At 44.8% G+C, this 25,578-nt stretch overlaps 1 protein-coding gene across 1 annotated transcript in view; it reads left to right on the top strand.

The window, feature by feature from the left end:
• Positions 1 to 25,578, top strand: part of XKR6 (XK related 6) — a 269,903-nt gene that overhangs the window by 77,833 nt on the left and 166,492 nt on the right. The window lies entirely within an intron of this gene.

The raw sequence follows: 25,578 nt of genomic DNA, 5'->3' as shown, positions 1-25,578 counted from the left end.
GAGAGGCCCATGTACCGCAAAAAAAAAAAACCAACAAAACAAAAAAAACCCTCTCTTTCTGTGATACTTTTGTCAATAGAGGTGTTTCCTCTTAGCCAATTCTAGCCACAATATTGACCGGGCCTAGGCATTTGATATACCCTAAAGGAATTAGGCAGGAAAAAACTTGGTTCCTACTGGAATAAATATTTTAAAGACCTTCTTAGATTCTGTGAACACTGTGAGTACAAATGAAAGAGACCCAGGAGAGGGGAAAACTTAAGAGCCTAAGAATAAAAATGATCGTGGGTATGGGGGTGGGGTGGTAAGCTCTTATATAACTAAGCGAAGGTGCACTAAGGGCAGGAAATTCGTTTCCTGGAGGTTATGAGGTAGCGTGTGAAATCCCTTGGACAGGAGGCGTTCCGATTTAATTTGGGTACTTCACACTGGCATGCCACAGTATTTTAAGGATAGTGGCAGGTGATCTTGGGAAATATCAGTGCATTTACTAACAGTGAGTTTGATTTTATTCTGGTATCTTATGAATGGGCATGTAGCTCAAAGATAAGCTTAATTCAAAATAAATATCTTAAATATTAGAGAAAATATTTTAAAAATGGGTCTTTCGTCCCTGCTGTATAACTTTAGAAAATAATGCAGAATACTGAACATAGTAGAGAATTGATGGCATGAATATAATCAGAATTTGATGGTTGCTTTCTAGAAACTTCTAAATAAAACCTAAATTTGTTTAAAGTTGTACTACAATCGCATTTCTAGTGTGTATGTCTCATGGGAAGGTCTGTACCTTCTTGGATCACTGCACTTCACGGCTTTGCACATCGCTGTGAGGATTCAGAAATTGACTCAGTTACCCAGGGATCATTAGATCTTTGGGTACAGTCAGTACACAGGCACACAGAGAGAGTGAGCCGCGAACGATGGCTATTTGTATTTTGGAAGTTTTAAACCCCATTTTGAAAACCGGCAGAAAGCTATGGATCGTTTCCCTAACAAAACTTCAATTTCTGAGGGTGGAGGGACGGCCCTTGGTTGTCATTCAGGAAGCCCTGATCTAAAAGACCATCTTCATTTTACTTCTGACCTTGCTCCAGCTTTGTTGTCACTCTCCGTCTGTAGTTCTCTGTCACCTTTGAATGGAGCGCCAGATCCTGAAGGATGCTTACTGCCTTACCCACTGAACTGAAGCCACAGTCCAGAGCTTTGTGATGTCATGGAGCAAAAACTCTGCAAAGGGCTGCCCCAAAGGTGCAAATGGTAAGAATAGGGCCTGAGGCATGGGACAGCCCTCCTAGGTAGTACCTACCTCCTGCTGGTTTAGGGGCATTTATTTCATAGTCAGTTGAATATTAATGTTTTGTTTTTAAAAAATGAGCGTATTTCTCCTAAAATTTTTAATCATTATAAAGGTGTTCTACCTAAATGTAACTTTTTTTCTCATGTTTTAGGATATTACATTCATGGTGTGAAATGTGTACTTCAAATTAACATAATGACTGGAAATTTGGGATTCTGTTATTTTGTGACTCTGAAATTTGTAGCACATTTTCAGGAAAATTGTTGAGATTCCTAGATATTTTGTTCTTTATTCCTTTCAAGTTTCCTGCGTGTATGATTATTTCTGAATTTTATTAATCTCTTTGTAACTTTAGAGAAAACTGCCTTCAGTTCATATTTTGACACAGAAGGGATGCTTTGATTTATCTTATTAGAAACGTGTTTTGACAAAAAATTCCATTTGAGTGGCTCTAATCTCCATTTCGGAATCTCAGATCAACTGCTTGTTACGGCATTCATTGGGACTTTTCTGCCAAATACAGCTTCACTGAGAAGGTCATCCTTGAAAAATCAAGAAATCTGAAGGAAGTAACTTTGGGACCGAGAAGAAAGATGGAAGATCATCATCAGATTACAGCACAGCACACTCTGGAAACATCGTAGACTTCACCGCTTTTGTACGTGAAATGTAGTTTGAGTGTCTTTTATGAATTGGACCTGTAGACAGAAAACATGTATCTTGAATGTAAGAAAAACACAACTCTAGCCTCTAAAACACTGCCGTCAGTACAGTCGGCTCTTGATCGTTCACACTGGTGGAGGGAGCCTGGGTCCTTCAGCTTAACTAAAGTTAGACGTCATGTGTTCCGATCCAAAGGTGTTTCTGTGTTCCTTTTGGAATATAGTGTTTGGACTTCTACAACATGTGCCTCCCAATTTCACCTGCCCTGAGAGAGGAGCCTGAGTTCATCTGTGCCCAGATGCTTGTTCTCTGTCCTTCTTTTTTTTCTGTACTGTTGACCTAAATGTGGGGAAAACGTTGAGCATATAGGATTCCAAAATTGATCAGAATCTGTTAAATCTATCCCACTTCTCCATTTCCTTTTCAGCTGTTCTAAATGTTGCCCAATTTTAGCCCCTTTGTCTTAGGTCAGGATAGAATTATAACAGCACTGTCCAGGCTTCTTCCCTCTTGTCCTGTTTCGTTCTGCCTGTGATGGGAGGTTTCCATTGCTTTCCTCTGAAGGAGTCTACTTGTGTCCTTGCATTTCCATCTCCCTCCCTGCCTGCGGGGAAATAGAATAGATCCAGACTTAGCAATCTTGGCTCTCTAAGGTTTGCCTATAAAGTTCATAGTATTGTATTTAAAATAGAGCTTTTTAGCTGTGGTGTTGACAGGTGTCTCCATTGGCCGTCTGCTCTGTTCTGATGCTCAGCTGGGTGTGACTGTCCACTCTTTCCCTCGCCACCCAGGCCTCTTGAGGCCAGGAGTGAACCCTCACCCTGCCTCAGGCACAGGACGAGCCAGAACTGACTTCTCTGTGAGCTTGCCTAGGTCCTGGAGTCATGAGTTAATGAGATAGTTGGAGAGATCCATATGTTTTCCCCCAGATGCTAGTAAAACAAATCGTGTGCAGAGAAAATGATCACATCAGTAAGATTTTGAAAGCAAGATTTGTCCAAAAACATGCCAGATTTGAGGTTAACCTACATGAACCCACATTGACCATCCAGGTATGTCTTACTTTAAGAAATACACAAAGTAACATAACCCTTAGAAAATATTACCAAATTATCCTGACATTTTCCAAATGTGATAGTACTCTAAACATTTTTTTCTTACAAGTAGCTTTCAGAAACACGTGCAAATGTGTTTTGTGTAAAGGAGTATATACTGTATATAATATTCTGACTCTTGCTGTAATAAAATTAAACTTAAAACAGTCTCATTATTTAAAGCCTAAGAGTTTGAAATTATTTTTTTGAGTAAACTTCTACAGCATACAATACTATGTTTACTTCTCACGGAATGTACAAATATCCTTAGAAGCTGCTCTTGTGTGTTTGTTTTCCGCACATACCACATAAAATAAAAATATTGTAAACAGGGTCCATGTCTCCAGTAAGAGTTTCCAAACTTTTGGCTGTAATTACCAAATGCTTGGGATTGGGCTGGCTGGAAATGCATATCAAGTATTTCTGTGTGTGCAGCAAACTTTGTCCAAATAAAGTAGCTTTGTACTCTGAAGGAGCTGTTAGTAATGATACTTTTGTTAAATAAAATATGTGAGTTAAAGGAAAGGAAATGAACAAAAAGATCTGTAAATGTGATGGTCTGAATAGGTGGTTTGTGACCGTTTTCTGTCCAAGTTAACAGCAGTAGTAAGTCAGTAGGAATGGGGTGGAGGTGGGATTTGTAGTTTGAAGGGAAAAGAAAGATCCCCATCTGGAATTAGCAGTGGTGTGGGTCAGTGTGTGGAAGCTGTGACCCGTGGACCCTGAATGCAAGGTCAAACTTGGTACTAGAAGTCAATCCTCACAGTTCCTGAATGAGCAGCAGAGGAAGGGTATTGATCTGAGGCAAAATAGGAAAAAAAAAAGCAAAGACAGTGTAAGGACTTCAAAATATTTTTTCAGTTAAAAAAAAAAATGTCCTTTAAACTTTTACGTCCTCCTGTCTACTGTATGCCCTTATTTGGTAAAAATGAAAAGCTTGCCATCCCAAGTTAGTTCTCTAAAGATATTAAAAAATTTTTGTATTGGCCTGTGAAATCGGAAGGCTGGGAGCTGCTGCTTGGAATGTTAATTCCAATATTCTGTGCAATATTAGCGTATTAAGGTCCCAGTTGTTTATCCCACAACCCATAACTCATAGGACACTGATTAGGGTGCCAGAGAACAGTTTGGGAAGGTGTAGATAATTACTTCAGCACTGCTGTGTCATGGGAGTCCTTGTCATAACCTTATTATAGGCAGCAGTTTAAAGGATAGCTGGTATCCTGTTTCAACCAGTGGTTGTCTGGAAATCTCTCAGACAGATTGCCAGTAGTTTTGTGTGAAAATGAACTGATAACGCAAAGATCTGCTACAATATGAACTTTGAGGAAACCATTTTTACTACTTTGCAGGTGATTTTTCAACCTGTGAAATAGTCATCAACGTGCAGGAAATTCTACACTAATATGACCAGGAACTCTGCAGTGGTTATAACATTTTTATTTCTGCTTATCTCTAATATTAAAGTTCAAGATTGAATAGTCTTGTGTGACGACTACTTTTATTAGTTTTAAAAGAACCGGAGAAAAGAATCCCGAAGAAGGAGAAACTAAGGATGACTCCGAGATGTGTTTGGGCCGTAGGGTGACCACCTTCATTTTCCCCCACCGGAAGGGCATTTTTCAGAAAAGTATAAGCCACACAATACCATTTTTTATGTCTCGTCTACTTATGTGCTAGCCACTCGTGTAAGTGACATATATATATATATAAAATGGGTGTCAAAGAGTGAATTTCCAAGAAAGATACTGAGATTTCTTCCTTTGGCAGCTTTAAGATGAAGGTCGGTATCCTTCCTGAACAGGTGCTTGTAGGCAAGTTCGGAGGAAGTCAGTGATCTCTAGTCATGGTTTACAATACTCCAAAGTACCTCCCTTTATCTCCAGGGATGTTGCAAAATTCTCATTGAATTGCTCATCAGGGAAAGCTTGTCATATTCTACATTAAGTGTTTTCCTTAGAGACTTTTTCTTAGGAGACCCAACTTCGAGTTATTAAACCCAGGGCTATGATGAGTGAGGCAGACACCTGCTTTCTGTATTCACTGGAACTTGAAAGCAAGAATGAAATTACTAAATAAGATGAAGTTGGTTTGAGAGATATTTTGGACTTCATTTGCTATGTGCTGTACGTCCGTTCCCAAGGGTGGAAAACAAGAAGAGTTTTAAATTTCTCAATACTGGAAGGCACTACTTTTCCATTAAAATTTTGGATTAAATATTTTGAGCATTCTTAATTTTGTAGCAGAGAAAGGATAATTGATTGAAACCATTTCACCTCAAATATGACCCAAAATTTTGGTAGATCTGCAGTTTTGTATTCTGAAGAGAAAAAACACGTCTCTTATTATGGGCCTTTGAGTCTTGCTCCAAACCAAGTAACAGTTTTAGTCAAATAATACCGCAGGAACTTTCCCTTAGGAATTAAGACTTTTTTAGCTCTTGAGTTGCTCTCAGAGGCTTCTCCAGGCCCCATTTTGACCTTAGAAAACCACATCACAGAATGAGTTATGCAATTTTCAGAGCCCCATTTGCAGAATCTGCTAGCAAATGTTAAAATATTCACATCATTTTAGGCTAGTCTTCCCACTTTAAAAAGGGAGGGATTATTCTAAGTACCAGGCTAAAGACAGGTGAATGGGTGGTTCGTGGATCTCGTTTGGGACCTCCCCTGGTTCTTGTTGGCCCTGATTCAGCAGGACTCCCCCTGGTGTCGGGGCTGAAGGCCATGGCAGGATTTTAGGAGGCCTGAGGCAGGTGTTGGAGCGTGGCTTTTCACATCTACCACCATAAGCAGTTCTTGTTTGCTTGTTTTATAACATCCTTCCAGGAAGTCATTGTAGCAAATTGTTGTTTCTCCCTGCCCCTAGATTATTTAGATTAATGTGGTTAAATTGAGATTAAGAAGTAGAGTTAATTCAGTGGTTGCCATTTCCTCTAAAAAATTGCCGTCAGCTGCTGACCTAGAATTCCATCTTCCATGTCCTAAATTCTGATCAAAAAAATATCAATTTGGTCTGAGTACCGTGTAAAACCTTGTACTAGCCCTTTCTCTCGTCTTTCCATTCTTGGTCTCCTGCCCCACAGATCTTTCTGGCTCACTACCAACTTTTTGTAGTGAAGTTGATGAGCACCTTAAGGATTTGAAATTTAGAGCAAGAATCAGAGGTGATAGGAGGGAAGTGGCACAGGGATGGGTAAAAGTTCTTATTAAAGTGCAGCAAATACTGGATTAGGATACAGTTACCACTGGTTTATCAGTATGTTTTTATGGCCAAATAGCACAGAGCTGAGTACTGCACATTAACTCTTGCCTCTTCCAGTTCTGTTTTTGTCCTCATCTTCCTCCTGCTGATGGAGACTTAAATCCTCACAAATGAAATGTCTGAGCACTGGATTACCCTGGTGCCCAGCCGGGCATCAAGTGGGCAGAGTTTCTGCATCCTTAGACAGCCGAGTGAATGAAAAGGCCACGTTTCTCAACAATTGGAAGTTGTCGCTCGCCAGTCTTGTTTCCTGTTTCTCCCCACCTTTTTCAGTATGAGAGTCTCCAGCAAAATCATTTCCTCTAAAAGCTATTCCGTGGGGGATCTTGAGAAGCGCAGTACAGTTGGACATGGCACCTAAGTAAGTTATTCATTCCTCCAACATACTGGACGCTTACTGCGCTCTGGACTCTTGGGAAACAGAACACACAAAGCGTGGAGTTTACATTCTGGCAGAAGTAAACAGACACAAGTAAATTATCACACTGTGGAATAAATAGAAAAGAGAGAGAATGTGCTCAGGACCCTGGTGAGGGATGGAGGGGTAGGTGTCAGTTTTCAAACAGGGAGATCAGAGGAGACCTCCCTGGAAAGTGTGATTTGGGAAAGACGATGTTTGTAGTAATTGGAGCTGAGCAACAGGTTTATCTTAAGGAAGAGAGAAAATATTGAAACATTTCCAACAATTGTGTATGGCTTTTCTTGCCACTCCTTGATCTATGCTGGAGGCTTGCACTGCGTCTAAGACCAGCTGTGCACATTCCTCCTTGTTTCTGCCACTGTCATTCCTTCTGCCCAGAATCTTTCCCAGGATCCAGCCCACATGGCATCTACATGACGTTATTTGTGGAGATAGGCAAGGTCATAACAAGCTGGACTGCATGGCAGAATCTGACACTGAGAGTCCTGAGGGCCCACTAACAAAGGATGGGCTTTTAGAGGGGGCCCCAGGGGCCACATACTTCGCAAGGGGGTTAGAAGGACAGGCCAGGCTGAGCAAGGTCAAACTCAAGGGTGGTGAAAATGGGACAGATCATGGAGGACCCCAAATGTCATGGAGGGAGTAGGGGTTAAGTTCTACAGGCAGCAGGGGAGCACTGTTGTCCTCTGGGGCTTCTCCCATGTGGGAGTTTCCACTGAGTATAGCAAAGATACATTGGCTTTTGGGGGTTCGCAGTTTATAATCTGGCGAGTGAGGAATGGAGAAGAAGGTGGTTAGTAGTAATTTCTTCTCTTCCATCTCTCAGTACCTGTGTTTCCAAAAGTGTATAACTTTTTTTTCTCATAAAAAGCATATGATTTGTAAAAATTTCAGCTGGCACAGAAAAAAAGCAGAGTTCACCATCTCACTGCTATTAATATCCTGATCACCGTCAGTTTAGACTTCTTTCTTCTCAGAAGTATACAGTATTTGCTAACAACATCCTTTGTAATGGGTGCTCTATGCAGATATAACCAACACTATTGCTGGAAGTTTAGTGGTTTACGATTCTCATTATTCAGGTTCTTTCCAGTTTTCGCCCTTATAAACTCAGTTTCAATAAATAACCTTCTGTATAGTATCTGCACTAACCCAATCATCTCCTTGGTGTAAATGAGGGACAATTCCAAAAACGGGGATGCTTATAACTGAGATACAAGATATTAGGATTTTGCGCTGTAAGACGTTACCTGGGAGCAGAGTGTGTGGGCGGGGGGGGGGGGGGGCGGGTGCGTGCGTGCGTGCGAGTGCGTGTACGTGCGAGTGCGTGCCTTGCGTATGCGTGCGTGCCTTGCGTATGCGTGCGGGCATGTGCGCATGCCTGCCCTTTCCTGTGCACTTAAGCGACGGCTTACGTCTGCAGACCTGCGTGGCGACAGCAGCAGGTGGGTTGAGGGCTGTGGCCTCTGCGTTGGGCGCGGAGGGAACCGCGTCTCGTGTCACCTCGCGGTGGGAACACCTGTGGCTCACGACGCGCGTCTGCAGCCGCTTCCAGAGCCCTGACTCGCAGGCGGCGGCCCGCAGAAGCCTTGGGTATGTAAGTGCGTAGCCCGTATCGTAGCCAGACTCGGGACTTTCTAGCTACTTCCCATGAAGCTCCTTTGATTCCACGGTTTACCGTTCTCATTAGGCGGATCAAAGAGACAACACATTCTCCTAGGAAGTTGAACATTCTACCACGAAACCCCGATCTGTTTCTCAGTGTAGAAGTCTTTAGGAGGGTTAAGTTTGTTACTTTAGTTCTTTCAGGGAAATGTCCTCTCTGGAGGTGGTCGAATTGGATTACTCAGTGGGTTTTATATCTATGCCATCCTCCCCAGCCACTTCTCATCCTCAAGGTTTTTAGATGGTTCCTAGATTGAGCCATTGTGCGCTAGACACAATGAGCAGAACTCAAGGAGTCCAGGACTCAGGGCTCTTGTTACATGGAAGGTTTGGCTTAGGTTGAAGTCGTAAGGTCTATTCCCTCTTCTTAAAAATGGGTGCTACTGGGACTTCCCTGGTGGTGCAGTGGTTAAGAATCAGCTAGCCAACGCAGGGGACGTGGGTTGGAGCCCTGGTCCGGGAAGATCCCACAGACCGTGGAGCAACTAAGGCCGTGCGCCACAACTACAGAGCCTGCGCTCTAGAGCCCGTGCTCTGCAACAAGAGAAGCCACCGCAATGAGAAGCCTGTGTGCTGCAACAAATACCCAACGCAGCCAAAAATAAATAAATTTACCCAAAAAAATGGGAGCTACTTAAAAACCATAGCTATGTCACCGGTTCTGCTCATCAGGCAGCCCCGTTGGTGATTACCACTCCTTTCCATCTCAGGGCCTTTGCCCTCGCTGTTCCCTTTGCCTGGTAACGTGCCCCCAGGGGCTCACAGGGCTCCCCGCCTTGCTTCCGTTAGTTCTCTGTAAATTGTCCCATCAGATGTGCAAAGCAGCGTCTCTGGTACTAGCTCCCTTATTTCCTCCTAGCAGCTATCGCAACCTGGCATGAAAGACTTGTCTCCTCCACTAAGCCATAAGCTCAGAGAGGGCAAGGTCTTTGTTTTGTTCCTGGATGTTTCCTCAAAGCTAGAACGACACCTGACATGTTAGAAACTCAGCAAATACATAATATTTGAAGGAGTGAATGAATGAATCCCCCACTGCTCCCACTTTGGGAGTTGTGAAGAAACTTGGAGCTTTTAAAGGCTCTGGAAGAAAGCAAAAGACATACAAAAAAAGCCCCAACTGCTGTAGAGGAGCCTCGGGGCAGGGTTTTCAGGCCGGGTGGCCTGGCCAGCAGGTCGTTCCTGCTTCCAGCCCCTTCTCTGCCTGAATGTTCCCTTGCAGCTAACAGTCCCCCAGCTGGATGGTGACTGTGCCTTTAGAAAACGTTTTAATGGGTGACTACAGTCAATAGATACTTTCTGGGCAGCAGCTATGGTGCCAGGTATCGTGCTGGAGGCCAGGGTTACAAAAGTCATCTGGACAGACTCACTGAGCCTGCAGTTTTTCAGGGTGTGAGTTTGGTTGGACAAGACTGCCCTTCTGCCATCCTCACACTAAGAGAAGAGCTCTGAGGGAGGGGAGCTTTGTTCAGAGGGAGGGGGGCTGTAATGTGGAGCCAGGTGTGCATGAGGAGGTGGTGGCTGCCCGTGTGGTGTGTGGTCCTTGCGCAGGAGAAGGGCACAAGTGGGAGGAAGACAACATGCCCGGCCTCAGGGTTTGCTTTGACCCCCTACCCCCCAAGCCGGAGGCCCAGGGGAGAGGGAGGAAGCTCGCAGTATGCCTGTTTTCTCCTACGAAATTCTTACGCCCACCACTTTCCAGCTTAGACTTCTACAGACGAAATTCGGAAGCTAACAATGATTTTAAATATTTCTATGGGTGAATGTTCTAGAAAGTTCCTAGACTAGAAAGTCTATTTAAAAACGACTTTCGAAACAATGAATTTGTATTTCTCCTCCCACTTAAGACTCAAGAGGAACAAAGAAGACTGTTCCTCCAACAATACGAATAGACTGAAATTTAAGGGAACAGGATTTCTAAGTGATTTTGCTCACTTGTTCAAACATAAATGAATAATCAATCCTTCAACTACTCTAAAGGAGGTATCTTGAAGTTTTCTGTAAGGAATCTTTAACTGAAAAGGAACGTAGTACAAACATGCATGACCATGTAATGCAAACTGTAAGTGACTCAGAGATGAGCGTGGAGACAGAATTTCTGCCCTCTAGTTAGGAAATTACTGAAATACTGTTTTCCAGTATTTAGACATTAGAACATTAGAACACATAAAATTCTAAGGATGAGAAGTACACATGACATTAATAGCATCAGGAAAAACCATAGACAGGTAAGAATAGGACTTCATTTTCATCCTGTCCTCTGGGTCCTCTAGATCACATGCCGCTTTCAGAAGTAACACCCAGCTCAGTCCTTCTGTGTGTGTGTGTGTGTGTGTGTGTGTGTGTGTGCACGCGCACACACACACACATGCACACAACTTGGGGACCTAGTTCAATTGCAAATTCGGATTCAGTGTTTCTGGAGTGGGACTTGGGATTCTGCTTTTCTAACAGGCTCGTTGGTGAAGCCAGTACAGTTGGTCCACAGATCACACAGAGTAGCAAGACTCTTGCTTACCAAGAACTTTCACAACCATTTGTCCATGGAAACTTTGTAACTACCCTGTGAGTTGAGCAGTGCCTGTGTGACCTCCTTTTACACATAGTAAGACAGGTTCCAAGAGGTAGAGTGACTAAAGTTGTGTTAGAACCCAGGTTTTCTAACTCCTCATGGAGCCTCTTAGGCTAGTTCTAATTTAGTTGTTGCATCGTGAATATAGAACAGGGAGGGGGTGTGGAACTAAAATACCATTTTTGGAAACCCAGTAGAGAAAATAACGTGGAATTTTATTACGACGGTGGTGTCTCCTGAGGTCTCCTGAGCGGCGCTGATGGACTAGGGGGGTATCAAGGTCACGTGTGAGTTCTTAGACTTGACATTTGTAGGCAACAAGGAGACACAGCAGATGGTGAGCGCCCTGGTGGTGACAAACTTCACGGTCTTTGGGAAAATCAGATTTACCTTGACTAGAGGCTACCTTCCACATTCCAGATGGAAGCAGAGCTCTAGGGCTCAGTGGCGTTGATTCAAGGAGCACTGTACTTGTCACATGGGGCGAAGGATGTGCAAATCCTGTGCAAATGGTCTCAGTCTCACTCAAGATTTGCTGACAGGAGACGCAGTGTCTTTATCTCAGCTAGATTTTAATTGGTCTTAAGATAACTTTCAGTGAGGTCTTGACTATGCTTATTCTTCATATGGAATATGCTGAGAAATCACTAAATATTGTCAAACAGGGAAAGATACCTGCGTGGAAACCCATTGTGGCCTCTGTGAGCCTCGGGTCTTGGGCCCCAGCTGGCAAGAGGAGGCCGGCTGTCCCTGGGTCCATGAGATCGGAGGCCATTGACTCTCATACGGCCTTTTACTTTCACGATGACTATCTTCTAGGGAAAGGCTGCTTTATTATTGATGTTGGTCCATCTTCTTTCCTTTTCCAAACTCTCAGGCATTTGCCACTGAGCAATCCAGTGGTAGCATAGAAAGATTTGATTCATTTGGCATCTGTTCAGCTCGAAAACACGAGTGCCTTGATTTTGCAGTGTTCCGATGGTGTCTTGTTATAAACATAATACACATTCACTGCAAAAATTTTGGAGATGAAAGGAAAGTACAAAGAAAAAAAACACTATACGCCTACCACCCAGTGATAACTATTGTTACCGTTTTGGTATCATTCAAGAACATGTTTTAACAAATTGACACCATGAAAGCTTTTTTTTTTTTTTACTATTAAGTTTTGTAACCTATTATTTCGCATAAGAACATTAGAATGATTGTTTTCCCAAATTTTTTTTTTCCAAATTTTGAAATATTATTTAAGAGGGGTTTTTTTGGGGACTAGTTGGTATTCCATCACACGGATGTACCCAGTCATCCCTTATTGATGAACATTTAGTTTGTTTCCTATTGTTTAATATGTATGCTGCAAGGGAGATCCTTGTAGTAAATCTTTATACACATCTGTGGTTCTTCCCTTAGGATAAATGCTGAGAATTGGAATTACCGACTCTAAAGATATATTTAAAATATTTGTTGGATGATTGATGCCTCTTGATAAATATTAACAGAGCATGCCCCAGAACAGTTGTCCAATGTATACCTTTAACTAACATGCACCCTGGCTATTTTGGGGCATTGTTTTTAAACTTTACCTCTTTGACCGTTGAAAAAGGTATCTTTTTGTTTTACTTTGCATACATTTGATTTTCACTAAGACTGTATTTCTTACATGTTTTTTCTTTTGTGAAATGCCTCTTAGGTCCTTGGCTCATTTTTCTCTTGGAGTTGTGTTGTTGTTGTTGTTTTAATGATCCCTGAAAGCTCTGTATATTAATGTATTAACCTTTGTCACTTGTACGCATATTTTCCCTCATTTGTTATTTAAGTTTGTTTATAGTATTTTTCACATTTAGAAAAATTTACACTTTTACTTAGTCAAGTTTTTCAGTCTTTTATTTATTTATTTTTATTTTATTTATTTATTTATTTTGCGGTACACGGGCCTCTCACTGTTGTGGCCTCTCCTGTTGCGGAGCACAGGCTCAGTGGCCATGGCTCACGGGCCCTGCCGCTCCGTGGCATGTGGGATCTTCCCGGACCGGGGCACGAATCCGTGTCCCCTGCATCGGCAGGCGGACTCTCAACCACCGCACCACCAGGGAAGCCCCAATCTTTTATTTTATGCTTTCTTCTGCATTTATACTTTAAAATGTCTTTGCAGTCCTGAAATAAAATGACTGAAGTTAGTTTTAATTGTAGACTTAATTGGAAGACAGTGGAATTAGGAATTGGCAGCAAGCATTTTGAGGAAAATACAACCACTAATTAAATGTGAGCTAGTTTTAACCAAATGTGTACATCAAAATCACCCGTTACGGCTTTTAAAAATTTACCAGTGCCTGAGTTACACCCCAGAGCCACTGAATCTGAAGCTTATAAAAAGTCCGCAGACTTAGGAGCAGAGCCAAGTCTCACGTGATTCCCACCCCACCCCTTGCTTTGAGCATTAAATTTTACTAGTGTAGTGGGTGTGTTTTGTCTTACCCTTTCCAGTCTGTTAATAATGAAGATCAGAGTGCTTTCATGAAGAAGGGGATTCAGAGCAGAGTGCTGGGGAGCCCCCTACAGCGTTACGATGGGTCTCTGGAAGCACCAGTCTCTCAAGTCCACATTTAGTGCGCATGCATGTGGTTGTGTCCAAGCTCCATGGCTGACCCACACGCTTGCCACTACAGTATGGCAAGTGGACTTTTTTTTTAATTGGAAGAGATAATATATTTACAAATGTAATATATCTGAGGAATACATAGAACGTAACCTGTTTGAAGAATATCTAGGATATATTAGAAGATACACTGCATTTACAAATTATGAATGTAATACCTCACGTTTATATGTTTCTTTTAACCACGATTCGTTATTCTTTGATATATGGTAGTACCTCCTTTGAAATGGGGTGTAGACCTTGCAGATTAGTATTTACAACTCGGGAAAAGAAAGTCAAACCAAAAATGGCCAGTTTTATATCTCTGAACAGATTTGAATTATGCTCATAGATCAAATAGGAGTGAAAGTACACTCCTGTAGCCTGGAGTTGTCTCATTAAAAGGTTTTATAAGGAATTTGCCCACAAATCAACATATGTTTTTTTAGTGTCCACCCCATAAGTAACATCCTGCGTTCTAAGGAGCAGCCAGCCTACCCATGGGAGGTAAGAGGAAGACACAGACCATCCTTGGCTTTGGGCCAAGAACTTGGCACCTCAGAGCCTCGGAAATAACAGTGATGATGGTGATGGTGATGATGACGATGATGGTGATGGTGATGCTGCCCCATAGGGCTGAGAGGAGGGAGGACTAGGTGATAATCTAACTCCAGTGTCTGGCAGCTGGCAACCACCCCACTAAAGTTGGTGCTAGCATCCCGCAGTCTGTTCACTGGTCCAGATGATGTGATGAAGGATATCTGGGTGTTAGGGGCAGGAGGCAGAGGGTTCCAAGGAGAGGTCCCTTTGTGTGTTTGAGTTCCCTGATGAGTTTGAGAGAGAAATTACATATGCCCCAAACAAAAAGAGATAATATAAAGACACTGAAGTATAAAGTGCTAAATTTCATGTTACAGATAATACATTTATTATTTATAAAAAATCAAAAAAGGGAGAGACAGATGTGGCCTGAAGTTCACAATTTTTAATATCATGTTCATGTATAAAATGCTTAAACCAGATCTGAATGCATCTTAGGTAATTAGAAGAAGAAGAAGAAAAGATCATGGTGCCTAAAATCTCTGTCATAACTAGGAGGTTGAGAGTGTATGAGGGGATTAAGTGCTGGTGGGCGAGATCCAGTCCATGGTACAGCTCAGGGAGCAAGGGAGGCACTGAGCTTCATGCCAGAGTTTTTCCTGCATCACCATCCTTGTGCCGTGGTGGAGGCTATGACTTGAGATAAACGTGCGGCACAGCTGGACGCCACGGGCGTCCTGGGCAGGCAGGCAGCCCGGCCGGGTCTTCTGCACTGTGAGTCCCACCGCCAGCCCGCAAGGTCTTCCTGCCTGTACTGCCTCCCGTGAGATGAGGGGACCGACTGGCTGATTTGTGTGGTCTTTAGGCCCTTTCAGCTCTGATATTTCATGATGAAAAACCAATTTATTGATGATTGCGGGCCAGAAGAATTGAAAGAGGTTGAAAGGGATGCTGAGTTCTTTTCTGGCCGAAGTTCCTCCAGAAGTAGAGCAAAGTGAGCTTCTTGATCACTATCCAGGAGGAAGAGTATATCTTTGCACCTCTTTCTGGTTTTCTTGCTCATCTTTGCCGGGCAGGACCATGGCCAGCTCTTGGTAGATTTGTGAACTAAGCAGTTTCTCTGTCTTTTATGACCCAGGATATTCCCCATCCCTCATATCCTGGCTTCCAGGGGATACAAATCTTTACCGCCAGGGTCCCCTCCTAGCTACCCAAAACCTAGAGGGGGTCTCAAGGTCAGAGTGTTCCATGTACAAAGTCCACAGTGGTGTTTGTACAATTATTACTCTTCATTTGCTCAGCAGACGCTTACCCAACAGCTATTGAGTGCAAAGCACTGTAATGGGCTCTTGGGCAGTATTTTTCAAACCCACTAGTGGGCTTTGACCTCAATTTCATTGGCTACAATCAGAATTCTAAAAATAAAAAATAGAATAAAATAGAAAATGTCAAAGTGCCTCACATACTGTAAGGGAGTATTATTTAATAAAGCATTTGTTTCAGTTTTACAGTCGTAGGGGTGTGTGTGTGAGTGTAATGAGTTTCAGTGGAAAATGTATTTCGACTCTGCACTGTAGTCAGAAAAGCTTACGCACCAGTGCTCTGGGCTCGCGATCCCTTATCTGCAATTCCACGTTACAAAACACGAACTGTTTTCTTAAGTTTTGCGCAAGTTCATTTGGCAGCAAAACATGACCGAAATGCTTTAAGGGTATTTATGGTCTCTCTTTATCTCACTTCCTGTGAATATGTGTACACTTAACTGCAGAATGGAGCTGTGCCTTAAACTCCAGTGGGCTGTTGTACTTACTTACTTTCCTAAGGGCCAAAAAATTCTGAACCATAGCGATTGTGGACCTGTGTAACGGATAGAACAGTTTTCATTCATTTAGCAAACGTTTATCGAATGCTTCCTGTGAGCTTGGTGTCGTGCTGGGTGTCAGGTGTGGAAGGAAGAAGAGTTTGCGTGAGACGAATTCTTGGGGAATTTCACGACCCCGTGGGTGAGATAGAGTTGGGGCCACCAGAGCTGGACTTGATTCCTCTCCTTCCACATTCTCTCTCTCTGTCCGTTCACCCAGACCCTCAGCGGCAGGGATTCTCTGCAGGAGGCCTCGAAGTCTCCGACACCAGGGATCCCCAACCCCCGGGCCTCGGACCATTACGGGTCTGCGTCCTGTTAGGAACGGGCCGCAGAGCAGGACGGGAGCGGTGGGCGGGCGAGCGAAGCTTCATCTGCCGCTGCCCATCACTCGCATTACTGCCTGAGCCACGCCCCACACCCCTGTCCGTGGAAAAATTGTCTTGCACGAAACCGGTCCCTGGTGCCAAAAAGGTTGGGGACCGCTGTCCTGCACCACGTTTCCAACACCACTTCACGCCAGCACTTCAGCATGTTAAAAATCAGGCTCCAGGGCTTCCCTGGTGGTGCAGTGGTTGAGAGTCCGCCTGCCGATGCACGGGACACGGGTTTGCGCCCCGGTCCGGGAAGGTCCCACCTGCCGTGGAGCAGCTGGGCCCGTGAGCCATGGCCGCTGAGCCTGCGCGTCCGGAGCTTGTACTCCGCGACGGGAGAGGCCCGTGTAGCGCAAAAAAAAAAAAAAAAAAATCAGGCTCCAAACACCTTCCTCCTGTATTTCTGTATCCTTAGAAGTACCTCTGTCTCCTGCACCTGGACTCAGCCGCATCCTTGTCCTTGGCCCTGGCACCGGTTACTGGTCAGTTTCTGTGGATTTTTTCTGCCTGTAGCCCCTGCCTCTTTTCCCTTCCGTCCATTCCCAGCGCCACCTGTTGCTGCCAGAGTGGATGATTCCTTCTCACCAGGAAGAGAGGATGGTCTAGAAGTGTAGCTGGGGGAAGCCGGGGTCTTAGGGTCGTAAAAACCTGGGCTCAAGTTGTCCCTCTTCCCCATTCTGGCCGAGGGGTCTCAGGCAAGTGTCACAGGACCAGTTTTCTCATCTATAAAGCGGAGGCAATGATAACAGTTTTCATGAGCTCTAGTTAGGAATTGAAGCATGTACACCAAAAACAATACTAAAAGATAAGCCACAGACTGTGTGCAGATATCTGTAGGGCATGTAACTCACAAACGATTAGTATTCAGAACTTATAAATAATCTCCTTTAAACCAACGAGGGAAAAAGACCCAGTTTTTCTAAATCGGCAAAAGATATGAACAGAGAGTATCTAGGCAGGAAATCAAAAGACCAATAAATATATTAAAAGATGTTTGATCTCATCAGCAATCCAGGAAATGCAAATTAGAAAAAAGAAATTTGGGTTCACGTCCATCATATGGCACCACACGTAGGCACGGATGTCAAGCAACAGTAACTCGCATTGCTGGTCCACCGTCTCAGCAAGAGAGCAAGGCCGTGCGTGCCTACCGCGCAGCAGCCCCGTCACCAGGGGTGCTTTTCACAGCCTTGTTTTTAATGGCAGGAACATCAGAAATAAGAAAAATATCCGTTAAAAGGAAAGAGGATGGAATACGCTACAGCAATTCTGTACTGTACAGAACTACATTTGTATCCTCATGGCTAAGTCTGAAAACAAATGTTGAGTGAAGAAAGGAAACACAGACTATCTACAGTATGAAACCATTTATATCACATTTTAAAACATGCCAAACAATGTTTATTTATATATTATATATATTTACATATATATGTGTATATATTTATATGTGTGTGGGTACATATATGTATCTAGCTTATGAATAAATATCTGTCTAGCAAGAGTATTAAAATACGCCCGGGAACAATTAACAACAAATTCATGCAGTGGTTATGGAGTGGAGAAAAGTACAGAGAGGCTTTCAATTGTATGTTAAGTGATTTGTTTCTCACAAAGAAAATGAAGCTATTCATGCAGAATGTTAAGTTTTGACCAAGTTGGGTGGGTATATAAGTGTTCCTTGTATTATTCTCTTTTCTTATGTGCTTGAAATATTTCATTTTTAAAAAGCACTTAGCTCTAGCCTGGCACTCAGTGAGCATATAATAAATATTCCTTCCGTCCCATTCAGAAGGTTTCTAAGATTTCCTTTTTCCTGACTAGTCAAATTCCATTCCCTCCATCTGGCATTCCACATCAGACAAGGTCTAAACCCCCTGATGGGGCACTATGACCCTCCACTCCTGGGTCCCAGACGATTTCTAGCCTTTACTTTAGCGCTTCCCTCATTGGACCTGCTGCCATGGGGTCCCAAGTTATGCTTGATGCTTTCCTGCCCCTTTGTCTTGGCCTGTGTGGTTTTCTTGGCAGGAATTTCCTTGTCACTTTTCCCTAGCTATACTAACCCAACCCCCCTTCCTTCCTTCCATCCATCCATCGATGCATGCATGTATCCATCCGTCCATTTCTCTATCCACCCACTTCCATCTATCCATTCATCTGTCCATCCAGCCAGCCACCCACCCGTTCATCCATTTATTTAGCCTCTTTTATGTGCAAGGCGCATAAAGCCTACCCAGATTTACTCTGCCGCAAACAATCACAACTTTCACAAAATCCCCTGAATGCCTTATACCTCTAAGATGGTGTTTATCATATTACAGTTTATTTTATTTTACCAAATTAGGCACCAAACGGCAGGTACCATCCTATTCATTTTTAATGTTTTGCACTTGTGAGCAAGTACAAAAATATGCTTATGTATTTAATATCATATACTTAATATCATTAAATATACTTGAAGAAATAAACAAATTTCAGAGTGTATGTCCAAAACGTTGAAAGCAATGTTAACATTATGGTTTAATCCTCCTTGCTCGAATCTAAGTATTTAGTGTCTTCAGCTCATTGGATTTAGTGAGCGTGTCACGCCTTCACTTCCATCTGTCACCTGAAGGAAGGAGGGACATTCTTCCTGAGCCATTTTGCCTCCACATTTACTGAGAACCCGACTCCAGGGCACCAGGCATAATCTCACCTTTCTAGGGACTTGGCATGAAGTTAGAAAAGGAAGATGGTGCCACAAAAAATTAGTAACAGGGCAAGGCAGTGTGAGGTGTGGGTCAAATAAACGGCGTTGGCATCATGATCTGAATCCGTCCTTAATGAAACACCTTGTTTTATGCTTGGCTGTGTAAGACCGGTTCTGAGAGATTTATCCTTTTGCAAAGGGATCTGGGTCAGAATTATCATTTTAGGTCAGATTGGGTTTCTGTAAAATCCTTTTTTTTTGGCTCAAGTAGATATTTAACAACATCTTTATTATATGTAAGCTGATACACAGGTGTGGATTTGAAGTTGTCTTCTGATATCACAGTTTTATGAGGTGTGAGTCTGAAATCGTTCTGACCTCACACTGAATGGAATTTTCTTAGCGCTTTTTCGAAACAGGTGTCTGTGAATTCTGAAAGCTACTAATGTTCTTTGCACCCCTCCCTTTTCCAGTACACTCCCAGGAAGCAGTTTCCAGTCTAACTGTGGCTGACTTTATGCTTCCAACAACCAGTCACAGGCTGGTTGGTTGTTTTTGTGGTTATTCTTTACCCAGGGAGGCCATTTGAAACTCAGAGTTGGAAGGAGTCTTTCCGGGACTTCGCTCTTCCCAGAAAGAAGTCTCTCCTCTGCCTTCTGTGTCAGCTTGAATCTTTCTAGTGATGGGAGACTCATCATTTCTCACTGTTGATGACCTCACTGTGGGATTAAACTCCACGCTGTCTAAACGTAGTGGAGGGCTGGGCTCTCCCCAGCAGTGGTGCCCACGTAGCATTCCAGGGAGACCTTATCCTCCTTGCAGGATTCAGGATCTGCTGGTGGATCCCAGTCTTTTAGAACAGTGGGTCTATTGCAGCTTGTTTTGAGTCTTGGCATTAGTGGAGCCCTGACCTCAAGAATGCTGGTCCTGTTCATTTACCATTAGTGTGAATGACGCGTCTGGCCTCCGCAGTGGCAAATAATGGGATCCAACTTTGGCTGAGTGGGGGAGGGGTGGGAAGAATGAGTGTGAAGGTATAGGGAGAATTTGGGTGCCTGAATACGGATTGGACAGGAGACCGATGACCAGGGAGAAGCTGCAGGGGCCCTGACAAAGTCACCCTAGCAGGAGCAAGCTCTTCAGAGTTGCAGGTGTGCCCCTGGAACCTCCAGGCATCCTGCGGCCTGGTCAGCGCATCTGATTGGCTGAGACCGAGTTACGTGTCCTCTCCCCAAGGCTTGTTCCCAGCGTAGGAACTGGCTGGAGCTTTCCACCTCCAGGGTGGGCAGCGGCCACCACCTGCTACCAAGACCGCTGACACTGGAGGCTAGGGGCCCAGCCAATGGGGAGAGGGCTGCTGGACTGCCAAAAACCAACAGGGGTTCCTTTTCAGTAACAAACTTTGATGAAGTCCTGAAGTCACCATATTGAGTATGACACTGTCTAAAAAAGAAGAAAAAAAAATTGGTTTCCTCTTCCCTGTTCTTTGCTTTAAGCTTTGGCATGTCTGTTTTATTGGCCAGAGAGGTAAATGTGAGTTTGTAACGGAACCAGTGCCAGCTTAGCCCTGCCTAACAGGGTCCAGAGACCGTCTGCCAAGACCAGGCCGGCGCTGGCATTAGGAGTTACACTGCAGAACGTGATCAAGTTCCTCCACGGCTGCAGGCTTCTCACTGGTACAGCACCATCCCTCCCTTACTGGGTAATCTCAAAGCGTGGTCAACATTGTTGTTGGAATTTAAGTGTTGATGTGACCTTCCTAACACTCAGAAACGTGTTTTCTGTGTCTCTGGGTTGTGTGAGGTGGGACAGAGCCCCTAGAGACCCAGGAAACCCAGCCCCTGCTGCCCTGGCGCCACCGCCACTTGACTGAGCCCCTCCTGCCCTGGCTGCGTCTTGGCATGCTTTCTGCCTCGGTTTCCGCTCTCCCGCCACCTTGCTTCTGAGCCTTCTGACCACACATCTTTCTGCTCTGGGCCTCCTAGGTATTTGATTCACCAGTTTGACCCAACAGAGAGGTCTTCAGGTGGGACAGGGATGGTGACTTGGATTCTAGAAAGAGTCCACTTCCCCAGTCTTGATTCTCTAAGGAACGTGAACATAAATAGTACATGCGCTCTTCGGCATGTGTTTAAAAGGCCATCATTGTAAATGCAACTGGGGCTTAAAAGCTTAGAGTAAGTAATGGCTTCACAGCCAGCTTGAGTGACCGCTTGGGAGCTGGTTGCTGGATAGTTAATGGCCACAGTTGACTGAGTGGAAGGCTCTTATAGACAGGAGTAATATTTAAACTACTGTAAGACTTGTAAGGCCCCTGAATCAAATGATGTTCCGTCAGGCTGGGGCCCCTGCTGGGCCAGGACAACCCTTTAGTTGCAGGACTGTGATTAGTTCTGGGGCCCCAGGGGTGGGGCAGGGTAGCAGGAAGAGCACTTGGGGGTGGTAGTTTACCAGGTAGGCAGAAAAAAAATTGGTTCAGAGTCACTGTCAGCCCTGCTTTAAGACGGAGATGCAGTCTGTATTCCCTATGCTGCTTTTTCAGGGAGCTGGGATTTTTTTTTAAATTTGGTTTGTTATTCTGTTTAGATGGGTGAGTTGGATTGTATCACCAGCGGACACATTGGCAATTTTCTCCTATGCCGTCCTATTCTTCTCGCCCCTGTTAACCCACCCCGCCTGCCCCGCACAATGCTGTGTGATGTCGTGGAAACCACTACCCTCTGTAAAGTGGCCCTGAGGGTGCTTCCCTTTCCGGGATGTTGCTAGGACTCAGTAGGATGACATAGGTGACAAAGCATCTAGCACCGTGCCAACCACTTCAGTCATGTCTTGGGAGAAGGTGCTGATAGAGTCAGAGCAAATGGTTTTCCAGATCTGAACACTGGTCCCAGACAAGTTCTCAGAGGTCAGCTCACTCAGTCCCTGTGCTGCCCTGCCGTGGACACTGAGGTCCCATAGCTACTGCATGGAAGAGCGAGGAGCAGCTCCCGCACGTTGTGTTTCCCAGCCCTTTCCCTCTTCAGTGGCGTGCAGGATCCTTTCATGAGGCGCCTCATACTTAGATGGACCATGAGACAAAGACAGAGGCTCCAGTTATGAAGGGCTTCCCTTGCATTAAAATGGTGCAAAAGCCACTTAATATTCTATCATTAAAATATTGCCAGATGCACATATTGCCCGGAATCTTTTCATCTACATATTTTTCATCTTCTACACTTGAGTCTTCCATTTTATGTGAGGCAGTAGTTCTTTAAAAATCAGGTTCATGTATATTTTTCTTTTGCTTTGAAATTAGAATGGTCCCTTCATGAAATGAAGTCTTCTATGTCAAGATCTTAATCGGGAGAATAGGATCTGTCCATAAATCTGAAAATCTTGTCTGGTAGCCCTCCAAGCCCTGCCGCCACCGTACATTCAGGTTTAGATGGAATTCCAGGGAGGGGGGATGAAAGAGGTGGAGCTGTAGCCTTCCATGCTTGGAGCTAGAACAGTAGGATCAGCCATCCTCCAGTCTCCAGCCCCAGTAATACCAGGTGCCTCCTCAAAAAGAATGTCCCTGCAACCCCTGCTGCTGCCACCGTGACAGCACACCTAATAGGCAAGGGCAGGGCAAACATGATAATAACTGCTACCATTCATTGGTCTCCTTCTATGGCCTGAGCCTTGTGCTAGCCAATTTCCTATATCATCTCCCTTCATCTTCCTGACTCTATGAGACAGGTGTGAATTCCATTTTTAAGTTGAGGATATGGAGACTCAGAGAAGTTAACCGGCCTGAAATCACAAATGTAGTAAACGGTGGAGTTGGGATTCCAAGCCAGTCTTGTCTTTCTTGAAAGGCCATGCTTCTCGAGAAACAGAGAAACAGAAGGCTTCTCTTGGTTGACTGTGGTCAGGCACATATGTGGCTCCAGGTTCGGCACTGTAAACGCTGCCCTCTGAGCTTCTTAGGCAGCGGACGGACATGCCACCATTTCTTGACACTTTCAGGTAGGGTCAGGCAGCCCCACCCTTTTCCCCTGCCTGAGTCCCACTCCTCTTGCAGTTGGGCGTGACTTCCTCCCACCCTGGGCAGTGCCTGCTCCTCCCACTGCCTGGGCCCGCCAGCATCTCCCACTGGATGGCAGGAAGCACATCTCATTCCCCCTGTATCCCTGTAGTGCCCAGTACCTAGTGAGCTTTCACAAATACAGCATCTGTTGAATGAGTAGCCAACGAGGGTGTGGCCAAGTGAAAAAACATCGCACGGAAATGTTGAGCTGGAATGGGATTTAGAGCCTCTCTCACTTTACAGATGTGCGAGGTGTTCCCATGGATAGGGTGGGCGGAGCTGAGCCTGGCACCCAGTCTCCTCAGGACCCCCGGCACAGTGCTCGCGTCATTGCGGCCCAGCGCCCCTCCCTGGTCTCAGGCCCAGCCCGTGGCTTCAACGCCCCCAGTGCCATCGTTCTTCACTGGCTCTCTCTGTGTTGTCCTTGTTTAAAAGTACAATGCAGAGCTATGTCTGTCCAGCAATCTGTGTGAGATCCAGGTCATAGATGCTGTGGGAGTTCACAAAGAACACGCAGCACTCCCGGCTGGGTTGGCAGAAACCACTGCCTCCCAGTAGCCCAGGTATAATCTCCAGAGGGCGAGTTTGGGAGTCACCCAACCCATCCCCCATCCCCAGTGCAAACCTGGGCTTCATTTTCTGGTTTGAGGGACTTTGTACTGGGTAATAGTCTCTTAGGCTAGAAGGGGAAGTCAATTTCCATTTTCCTCCATTGTCAGGAACTCAGATACAAGGAGGATGAAAGCAAGTTCCAGGTCCAAAGAAGGATAACAGCTGCACATGAATGCATGCAGCTTTCTCCGCATCCCTGCTTACACTGGAGCCTACAGAGGCACTGATTATTTGTCGCATTCCTTTTGTCTTAAAGTCATGGTTTGACCTCCAGACTGTCTTAACTTCAAGCAAAATTGTTTGTGTTTTCCTGAATTTAAATAATACCACAGTAAAAGGAACACAGCCTTCGGTTAATATTCAGCTTCTCCCTGTCCCAGGGAGCCTGCCGGCTTATGTTGATGAACAAAGTGACACTACGTGACTACCCTTTCCCTAGAGCTGTAAACATCATGAAAACCCTTCCCGTTTACCATCGGGCTACTTACTCTGGTTTAATGTAAAAGACTCCACTATGGATTTAGGTTTTAGAAATGAAGGAGTTCAACTTACATTCCAGTCATGCAGGAAAAATTTCTAAAATGTTAAACACTTACACTAACGTGTAGTATGTTGGTCCTATACATAGTTTGGAAATTAGTGTTGGTTATACTCTGTCTCATCAATTAAATGCAAAGACCATATTGAGAAGAGAGATTGCTGATCAGGGCGCTTTGGGCTACAGGTACAGAAAATGCACTTCAAAGTAGCCTATGTAATAAGGAAAATGTGTCATGTCATTTAACGAGAAGTCACTAGGTAATGTCGCTCTAAGATTGGTTCATTCAGTAGCTCAAAGATGACATCACAGACCCAGCCTCCTTCCGTCTCATTGCTCCGCCATCCTCAGAAGGTCAGGCTGGGTCCCACTGGGGCTGCAAAGTGGCTTTCAGTGATCCCAGTGTAGTATTGCGATATGACAGTGGCCAGAGGAAGAAGAGAAGGTCTCTTTCCACGGGTGTCTCTTTAAGAAGTAGGGAACCTTTCCATGCTTCCCCCAGTGGGCTTCCACAGTGCCTCACTGGCCAGGATCCGTCATGTTACCGTGACTAAAGTTAATCCCAGAGGGGACGGGGTTGCTGAGATTTAGCGGGCACACTGGAATCCACTCCAAACCTGAGATCTGCCGCTTTCCCTGAGGGGAGGAAAGTCATCTAGGTCAGAGTTCTGCTGGCAGGGAAGGAGGGGAGGAAGGAGGTGGGTGGTCAACCAACAATGGCAGCCCAAAGTGCTCTTCGTGGAGACACTGTCGCATGCCTCCTCAAAGGATAGGTTCAGCGTCTTGGAACAGTGCAGCCCCGCCCTGATTTTACCAGATTTGGTAGGAGGAAAAGAGGCGGCTAAAGAGAAGGACTTCCAGACCCCGGAACAGAGGGTGGCGAGGGCAAGACAGAGGAGAGTGAGCGTGTGTTGGGTGGAGGGTGTTCCACTTGTCCACACTTCAGCCCTGAGCGAAGGCAGACGCCTGCAGGGGGCGGCCTTGCCACGGAGCCACTCCCTGGCGATCTCGAGGAAGGGCAGGCCCGAGCCCTGTGGGACGGGACTGGCCAAGTGACCTCCGAGGCCTCTGTTCTGTTTCAGATGTTTCTGGCGTTAAATCTTCTCAGAGGATGCAGGCAGCAGCCGCACCACTGCCTCTGTTGGTAGCGGAGCAAACTACTGCACTGACTTTTTATTTGAAGTCTCCCCTTTCACCGAGGAGGCAGCAGGATCTAGAAAGGAGATGCTATCAGAGTGGGACACCGGAGACCTGGATTATATTCCTGCCTCCCCTGGGGATTTACTTTGTAGCTGAGGT

The sequence above is a fragment of the Phocoena sinus genome, chromosome 6 (assembly GCF_008692025.1).
Source record: "Phocoena sinus isolate mPhoSin1 chromosome 6, mPhoSin1.pri, whole genome shotgun sequence".
Classification (NCBI taxonomy): Eukaryota; Metazoa; Chordata; class Mammalia; order Artiodactyla; family Phocoenidae; genus Phocoena; species Phocoena sinus.
This window is presented reverse-complemented; position numbering and strand designations above follow the sequence as displayed.